We start from the raw sequence: 9,899 nt of genomic DNA, 5'->3' as shown, positions 1-9,899 counted from the left end.
TTACTTTAATGCAATTTACTTTTAACACTCTATTTCATTTGCCATTGTTCATATCATTCTAATTGTTTATGTTAATGCAACTTTCACTTTGTCCATTTGGACCGTATTGTGTGATATATTTTGTTTGTGTATACTTTGCTTATTTGTGTGGTCTTTGACCATTAATGTACATAATAATAACAAACACCTTAAAAAAACTTTTGAGTTGACTATTGGCTTGATCATTGGACAAATGGACTTAGAATCTAGGCAACCTTCCTAAGCTAAAGGACTTGGCCGATGCCAACTTGTTGAAAAACCAAGTGCTTGCAATTTGAAATTCATTTGATACATCTTTGAAGACATCCCTAAGTTCATCTACAACATGATCATTGTGAAGCTGTTATTTTGAACCTGTGACTTGTGGAATTCATTTGTTACATGGGCTATTTTGAAGAAGATCATGGAATGGATAAGCTTGGACGTGGCCATCTTTATTTGATTCCTTGCTCTTTAAGATAATATAATTGTGCATTTGTGTGTTGCTTGATTCTAAAATTCCAAGGGAATTCTGGGTTTCTATTGACATTCTTGTCTATTGGATTGCTACCCACTTGGTCAGATCTTTTGAACTCTTAACTTTTAATTTGGTGCATAGGATAGTCTCTTCATCTTCTCGCCATTTCTTTAATTTCAAAGTCTCTCCCTCCATTTTTCAAAATCTTCTTTGTGTGAACTACTTTTGTTCTAAGCTTTGACCACTTTTTGCAAAAAGATAGAAATTTTGGCCTTATTGAAAGAGAATTGTCATCCAAGGCGCAGCAGAATTTAAAAATTTCTCCATTTAGTGATCCTTACGAATGGGCATGATCAGTGATAGAATCGTTACCTCTTGTGGCGATTCAAACCTTTGGTGCAGATCTCTGATAATGATCAAAACCTTTGATACAGATCCACGGGGCGATCACGAACGTTGAACGATGACAACGTCTCTACTCAGTCCACACGAACGGATTCCTTCAATCGCAGTGCTAGCTGTTATGAATGAAGGCTTTGAGTGAGAGAAAGAGGGAAACAAAATTCCAAGTCTCTACTTGAATTTCAGTCTGAGTGGAGTGGAGTGACAATGCTTCTACCCAAGGGGTTCTATTTATAGAACCACTTGTGTGGGCTTCAAGCTAAAAAGCCCACTTAAGTGTATTTTGGCCCATATCTTATAATATGCCCAAAATCACTTAAGTATTTGGTACCTTACCATATTTCATCTCCCACTTAAGTGCACCGTACCTTACGGTGTTCCTTAGTTACTCTATCTCTCATCAATCCATCCTTTGTGTGTGACCCTATAGGTTTTCGCGGCGTTGGCAATTATATTAAATCACGCATTTAACATAATAAACAGTGAGCGGTATCTAGCAACACATCACTGCTACCCAAGTCACGAAAATGTCATGTGATCTGACAAAACCTCCTGTGATAATAATTATGTGTATAATTACCCCTTTGCCCTTATGTCTATATTGAACACAAGGTATAGACCGTGTCATCCTTGTCCAGTTCAATATTGGGCCCATAGACATTTATCCTGTTACGCAGGATTGGCAAATTCCATCTAGGACACTCATGTCCCTCAGCATGCTTCGTGGAGTACCCATCAACTGTCTTTATGGTTATCCAGTTACGGACAACGTTGGATCAGCAATAAAGCACTCGACTCTACATCTAGGATCCATAGTGGTTTCAGGTCGAAGAGTGGTATACACTATTATCACCATGAGAATAACTTATGACACTTTGCATAACTTTCTATATAGTATTCTCATAGCGGGTCAATCCGGTATAAATATTACTCCTAATATTCATACCTATGTTTAAGACTTGATAACTCTTTATCCATGATCCATGAGATGTGATCATCAGTCTACAAACATAATAGTCTTAATGCTTTAATGTTATCCCACTTCACATTAAAGCTCGACTATGGATACTTTAAGAATAGTGCCATTATGTTTAATGTGTTCTCATGATTAAGTCACACTTAATACATTAAACGGACTATCTATTCTAGGGACTTTATTAATCAACCATAATAAAGAAAATGCCTTTTATTATTAATAAATAATTCGATACAAGTACCAAAAGTATTGGCCTCTAGGGCTTACACCAACAATCTCCCACTAGCACTAGAGCCAATCAGGCATACCCCGTATGCCCATTGATCTAGTATGGCCATCATGCTTCTGCTGCGCAAGAGGCTTTGTCAGTGGGTCAGCTATATTGTCAAGTGTAGGTACTTTACATATTTTCGCACAACGCCTAAGTATGTGTTTGGATCGTTGGTGAGATCTAGGCTCCTTAGCTTGTGCGATAACACCATTGTTATCATAATAGAGACCAATGGGATCCACAATGCTAGGGACTATGCCAAGTTTATTGATTTAAACAGCTCCCTTTGCTGCACTTAAGGCAGCAATATACTCGGCCTCAGTTGTAGAATCAGCAACTGCATCTTGCGTTGAACTTTTCAAGCTCACAGTGCCACCATTTAAGCAAAACACATAACCAGATTGGAATCATTCATATTAAAGCGTCTCAGCACTTTGTCTATGTATGTACTCTGACTTAGGCCAAGCAGTTTTGTGATCTATCTCTATAGATTCTGATTCCTAATATATAGGCTGCTTCACCTAGGTCCTTCATAGAAAAGCATTTCCCCAACCAAGACTTTACTTGTTGCGGGGTAGGGATATCGATTCCAATGAGTAATATGTCATCTACATATAATACCAGGAATACGATCATGCTCCCACTAACCTTCTTGTAGACACAAGGCTCATCTTCGTTCTTGATGAATCCATACAGTTTAACTGTTTCATCAAAACGAAGATTCCATGAGTAGGTCACGGGCTCATCTTGATCCATGAGTAATACATCACCTAGATCAGATATCCATATATCTCAGGTAGGTGACGTATCCTGCCTGACCTACGCTGGTCTTGTTCTACTTGAGCAGGTTGCTCTTCCACAACCATTTATGTTTCCTGCTCTAATTCCTCCATAGGTGTATCGATGCTTTGTGATTCTTGAATTTCTTCAAGCTCTACTTTCCTCCCACTGGTTCCTTTGGAAATAAAATCCTTTTCTAGGAAAACTCCAGTTCGAGCGACAAACACTTTGCCCTCAGAAGGATTGTAGAAGTAATATCCTCTTGTTTCTTTAGGATATCCCATAAATAAGCATTGGTCAGATTTGGGCTCAAGCTTAGTTGAAATTTGTCGTTTCACATAAACTTCGCAACCCTAAATCTTCATGTAAGACATATGTGGTCTCTTACCACTCCATATCTCATATGGTGTCTTATCAACCTTTTTGGATGGAACACGGTTAAGTGTGTAAGCTGCGGTCAACAGCGCATGTCCCCAAAAGGAGTTTGGAAGATCGGCTTGACTCATCATGGATCAGACCACGTCCAACAGGGTTCGATTTCTTCTCTCAGACACACCATTCCATTGGGGTGTTCCAGGAGGAGTGAGTTGGGATAGGATCCCACACTCTTTCAGATGGTCATCAAACTCTAGGCTTAGATATTCACCACCTCGATCTGATCGAAGAGCTTTAATATTCTTACCTAGTTGGTTTTGTACTTCATTCTTGAATTCTTTGAACTTTTCAAAGGACTCTGATTTGTGTTTCATTAAATACACATAACCATATCTACTGAAATCATCAGTGAATGTGATGAAGTACTGAAAACCTCCTCTGGCTGATATGTTCAGTGGACCACATACATCAGTATGTATGAGGGCCAAAAGATCATTAGCTCTTTCACCTTTTCCTGTGAATGGAGACTTTGTCATCTTTCCAATTAAACAAGATCTGCATGTCTCATATGATTCATAATCAAAAGAGTCCAACAGTCCATCTTTATGGAGTTTGGAAATGCGTTTCTCATTTATGTGGCCTAATCGACAATGCCAAAGGTAAGTTGGATTTAACTCATTACGTTTCATCCTTTTAGTATTGATGTTATAAATAGGCATTTCAAGATCAATGACATATAGTCCATTGTTCATTTGTGCAGTTGCATAGAATATATCATTCAAATAAATTGAACAACAATTGTTCTTTATTATGAATGAAAAACCGAACTTGTCCAAACAAGAAACGGAAATGATATTCCTGCTAATTGCTGGTACATAATAATAGTTCTCTAACTGAATTATTAAACCACTAGGTAAAGTCAATTCATAAGTTCCTACGGCTAAGGCAACAACCCTTGCTCCATTACCAACTCGTAGGTCGACTTCACCTTTTGCCAATTTTCTACTCCTTTTTAGTTCTTGCACATTTGTACAAATGTGAGAACCGCATCCAGTATCTAATACCCATGATGCAGAAGTAGATAAATTAATTTCAATAACAAAAATACCTGAAGTTGGAGTCTCTACTCCATTCTTCCTATCTTCCAGGTACTTTGGGCAGTTCCTCTTCCAGTGTGCGGTCTTACCGCAATGGAAGCAGGTGCCTTCCTTTTCTATGCTTCCACTAGGCTTCAAAGCAGCACTAGTGGGTTTGGGTTTGGCAACTTCCTTGCTTTCCCTTTATCATGTTTGAGGACAATCCTCATGTCTCGGTACCAATCCAGAAAATTTGTCCCAGACAATTTTTCCTTGTCAAGGTTTGATCGCAATATGTTGTTAGAGGTGTTTGTTGTCATGGTAATCTACACAAGGATTAATGAAAATATAAGTATCATTGACATATTTAATTAGGCCTTTAATTAAACATGCTCCCATTATTTTATTCAAAACAAATGACCCTCATCATTTGATTCGGAAAATCCCGTTGGAAGATTTTCTAGTGGGTCGAGATCCATATTTCACTTCGTTCTAAGTCCGCGTAGGCGGATTACACAAAACTAGGTTATTTTAGGTAGGAACTCCTTCCAATTGTATCTCATACAACTCTCGAAAATTTCAGTTGGGTGAATAACTCCTTATTCTAATCCATCATATGGATTATTCCCAACTCTTGCTTCTAAACATATATATAATCTTATTATAATTTGTTTAGTTAAGTTTGACCCATTGTTTTAACAGTTGGATATTACAATTATCCCATCGCACCTTACTAATATATAGATCATGCACCTCGCGTAGGCGAAACCTACATTATCCATTACTAGTCTTGATGAGTGTTAAAACTTGGAAAGCATAAACTTAATATTTAATTTTGAGGGAATTGCAATTTTCTGATCTCACCGGCTTGTTTATCATATAAACCGTCTCTCACATGCATCAACATACATTCACATGCATCAACATACATACATACAAAATGAAACAGTTATGGCCCCTAGCGCAATTGTTCTCCCAAGCCAATGAGAGAACCTAAGCTAACCTACGACGATCTAAGCTTCTCCAAGCAAGACCTTCAAGGTTGTCCTCCTTTGGCACTGACTTCTTTGCTTTCTTCATATCATTACATTACATGAAAGAAACTCGTTTTACATACGAGGGAGTGAGATGAGAAAAGAAGTTACATTTAGGAGATTAAGATAGAGGCACGACACGCAGGTCGTATTTTAAAAACCCAAAACAAAACAAAGGAAAACTAAGGCCATAACTGATCACCACAAGACAATAATAAACATTTTATTATTATTAATTCCTTTAATTAATTAAAATCAAATTAAATTTTGACGACCGATCACACTACGCAGAGTTAGCCGGGGGTCCGCTGCCCGGACAGCGGGAACGGGTGTTCCGCTGCCCGGTCAGCGGACGTTCAGCGGACAGGGGTCAAGGGGGTAGCGCCCCTGCTCGAAAATTTTAATGAACAATTCATTTAAAATTGACATCGTTTTTCATATCAACAGTTGATACTTCAAAGCACTTTTTCTAGCCGAACGGGTGAATTTTTCCTTGCGTTAACCGGTTAACCATATGCGTTAACCGGTTAACACTGTTTGAAAACTTTTAGAAAATTTTTTTCTGCCTTGCGTTAACCAGTTAACCATATGCGTTAACCGGTTAACACTGTTTGAAAATGTTTTGGAAAACTGTTTTCCGCCTTGCGTTAACCGGTTAACCAAATGCGTTAACCGGTTAACACTGTTTGAAAATCTCAAAAAAATTATTTCGCATTCCGTTAACCGGTTAACCATACGCGTTAACCAGTTAACACTGTTCCAAAAAGTGTTTATGAAGCACAACTCTTGTGCGTTCAAACCCCAATCGCATAACTCTCTGACAACACAACCCTTGTGCCGTCACTAACCCTGATGCACCGATTTCAGACCGTCAAACACATCTTGATTGTTAATTCAGTATGATTGATCAACACGTCATTGCTTCACCATACTAATGTCGGATCAAGAAGCAAACGACCATTGATCGCTCAAAGGAAAACAATCATTGAGGGTTTGAATGAACGAAACAAGAACACTATATCATATATAATGTATTTTACATCAGGATTACATATATCACATATATGTAACTTGATCGATCTCAATTTAACCTTTGATTTATTCTGTCTTTAATCATATTATTACAGAACAAAAACATATATCAGATTCATGGTTTCGTAAGTGGCTCTGATACCACTGAAGGAGAATTGTCATCCAAGGCGCAGCGGAATTTAAAAATTTCTCCATTTAGTGATCCTTACGAATGGGCATGATTAGTGATAGAATCGTTACCTCTTGTGGCGATTCAAACCTTTGGTGCAGATCTCTGATAATGATCAAAACCTTTGATACAGATCCACGGGGCGATCACGAACGTTGAACGATGACAACGTCTCTACTCAGTCCACACGAACGGATTCCTTCAATCGCAGTGCTAGCTGTTATGAATGAAGGCTTTGAGTGAGAGAAAGAGGGAAACAAAATTCCAAGTCTCTACTTGAATTTCAGTCTGAGTGGAGTGGAGTGACAATGCTTCTACCCAAGGGGTTCTATTTATAGAACCACTTGTGTGGGCTTCAAGCTAAAAAGCCCACTTAAGTGTATTTTGGCCCATATCTTATGATATGCCCAAAATCACTTAAGTATTTGGTACCTTACCATATTTCATCTCCCACTTAAGTGCACCGTACCTTACGGTGTTCCTTAGTTACTCTATCTCTCATCAATCCATCCTTTGTGTGTGACCCTATAGGTTTTCGCGGCGTTGGCAATTATATTAAATCACGCATTTAACATAATAAACAGTGAGCGGTATCTAGCAACACATCACTGCTACCCAAGTCACGAAAATGTCATGTGATCTGACAAAACCTCCTGTGATAATAATTATGTGTATAATTACCCCTTTGCCCTTATGTCTATATTGAACACAAGGTATAGACCGTGTCATCCTTGTCCAGTTCAATATTGGGCCCATAGACATTTATCCTGTTACGCAGGATTGGCAAATTCCATCTAGGACACTCATGTCCCTCAGCATGCTTCGTGGAGTACCCATCAACTGTCTTTATGGTTATCTAGTTACGGACAACGTTGGATCAGCAATAAAGCACTCGACTCTACATCTAGGATCCATAGTGGTTTCAGGTCGAAGAGTGGTATACACTATTATCACCATGAGAATAACTTATGACACTTTGCATAACTTTCTATATAGTATTCTCATAGCGGGTCAATCCGGTATAAATATTACTCCTAATATTCATACCTATGTTTAAGACTTGATAACTCTTTATCCATGATCCATGAGATGTGATCATCAGTCTACAAACATAATAGTCTTAATGCTTTAATGTTATCCCACTTCACATTAAAGCTCGACTACGGATACTTTAAGAATAGTGCCATTATGTTTAATGTGTTCTCATGATTAAGTCACACTTAATACATTAAACGGACTATCTATTCTAGGGACTTTATTAATCAACCATAATAAAGAAAATGCCTTTTATTATTAATAAATAATTCGATACAAGTACCAAAAGTATTGGCCTCTAGGGCTTACACCAACACTTATGCCATTGCATTTTCAAACTTCTTTTCTTAAATAAAACTTGTAAATAGACTTAATTATACTTGACTTAAACTTTCAAAAAGCCAAAAATAACTAACACATTCAAACCATTTTTAGGCCTTTGTGCCTTTCAAACTTAAATTTTGTTAAAAATAATGCATCCATTTTGAAATTTGTGTCACGAACTACGAGGTTTTGACCCCTCATTTTTATGTTGGTACGTAGGCACAAGACCGAAGGTCTTGTCAAACACAAAAATATAATTAATGAATTCTTTTCTCATCCCCCCATTCTATTTGTTTGTAAACATTACTTTATACCAAGTACATATGCACACAAAAGGGGTTCCCTAGGATTAATTTCAGCTGTAAGACCCCAATTTTTGACCCTAAGATCCTTTAGGTGATTTCATCATAAGCACTAGCATTGGGATCATACCTTGGCATCCTTCTTACCCCTCTTCATTGGGTTTATTTTGGGAGAGATCACCAAGCACTTTGTGATTATATCATACTTTTCTTTTATCATTTCACTAACTAAAATACCAAAAATATGTCTTTGCATTTGTCTAACTCTTTTGTAGGAAGGGCATGATTCCATTGATTCATCAAGTTCACATCTAGGGTTTGAGACCCTCATGAACAAAGAGCATAACCAAGAATTGATTCAAGAATGGTCATGAACATCATATATGAGTCCTAATGTTCTCTACATGTTATATTGATCAAGTTTTCTTCAAGAGTTTGAGGGTGATTTGTGTTGGAAACCCTAGTTTGTCTGGGTATCTTGAGTAACTTCTCCAACAAGCTATCTCACCAATTGATCAAATTTCTCAAGGGACACTTCTAAATTAATCATCTTATGCATATATGATCTACCATGAGCCTAAAAAGTCAAGAGAATTGGAAGTTAGAAAGTTGGTTGATGGTGGTTGGCCAGATGAATTCATCTGAACAAAACTGGGTCTCCCTAGACCCTATCTCCTACAATTTTCACCATATGAAAATGATTCCAAGGGAAAACTTACTCTAAATGACATTCCAAACAAATTTCATGAACATCACACCTTTTGCATATTCTTTTTGTGTGTGGTATGTTTCATGAGCATAGTCCATTATACTATGTCTCTAACATGCATTAACACCAAAATTCTATTGCCTGGCCTCAAATAGTTGTGACTTCTACATAAGTCCAATTACGATTGCTTAACATAGCGCTAAATTTCTGACATAAAAGGCATAAGCATTCTAGTTAGTGAGATTGTAAGTCTCCCATCTTTCATGGTATTGTGTGGAAACTTGGCCTTCTTTCCTTCCTTTGGAAGATGTTTTAGCCAAGGATTCATGCTTGTGATAAGTGGGTTGAGTGTTCTCCAAAGAATGTCTTGAAATAAAAAGAAAAAGCAAAACAATACTAACTACTAACTTTTAATTCAAGCATTTACTTTAATGCAATTTACTTTTAGCACTCTATTTCATTTGCCATTGTTCATATTATTCTAATTGTTTATGTTAATGCAATTTTCACTTTGTCCATTTGGACCATATTGTGTGATATATTTTGTTTGTGTATACTTTGCTTGTTTGTGTGGTCTTTAACCATTAATGTACATAATAATAACAAAAACCCTAAAAAAACTTTTGAGTGGACTGTTGGCTTGATCATTGGACAAATGGACTTAGAATCTAGGCAACCTTCCTAAGCTAAAGGACTTGGCCAATGCCAACTTGTTGAAGAAGCAAGTGCTTGCAATTTGAAATTCATCTGATACATCTTTGAAGACATCCCTAAGTTCATCTACAACATGATCATTGTGACGCTGTTATTTTGAATCTGTGACTTGTGGAATTCATCTGTTACATGGGCTATTTTGAAGAACATCATGCAATGGATAAGCTTGGATGTGGACATTTTTATTTGATGCCTTGCTCTTCA

The sequence above is a fragment of the Lathyrus oleraceus genome, chromosome 6 (genome assembly GCF_024323335.1).
Source record: "Lathyrus oleraceus cultivar Zhongwan6 chromosome 6, CAAS_Psat_ZW6_1.0, whole genome shotgun sequence".
Taxonomy (NCBI): domain Eukaryota; kingdom Viridiplantae; phylum Streptophyta; class Magnoliopsida; order Fabales; family Fabaceae; genus Lathyrus; species Lathyrus oleraceus.
This window is presented reverse-complemented; position numbering follows the sequence as displayed.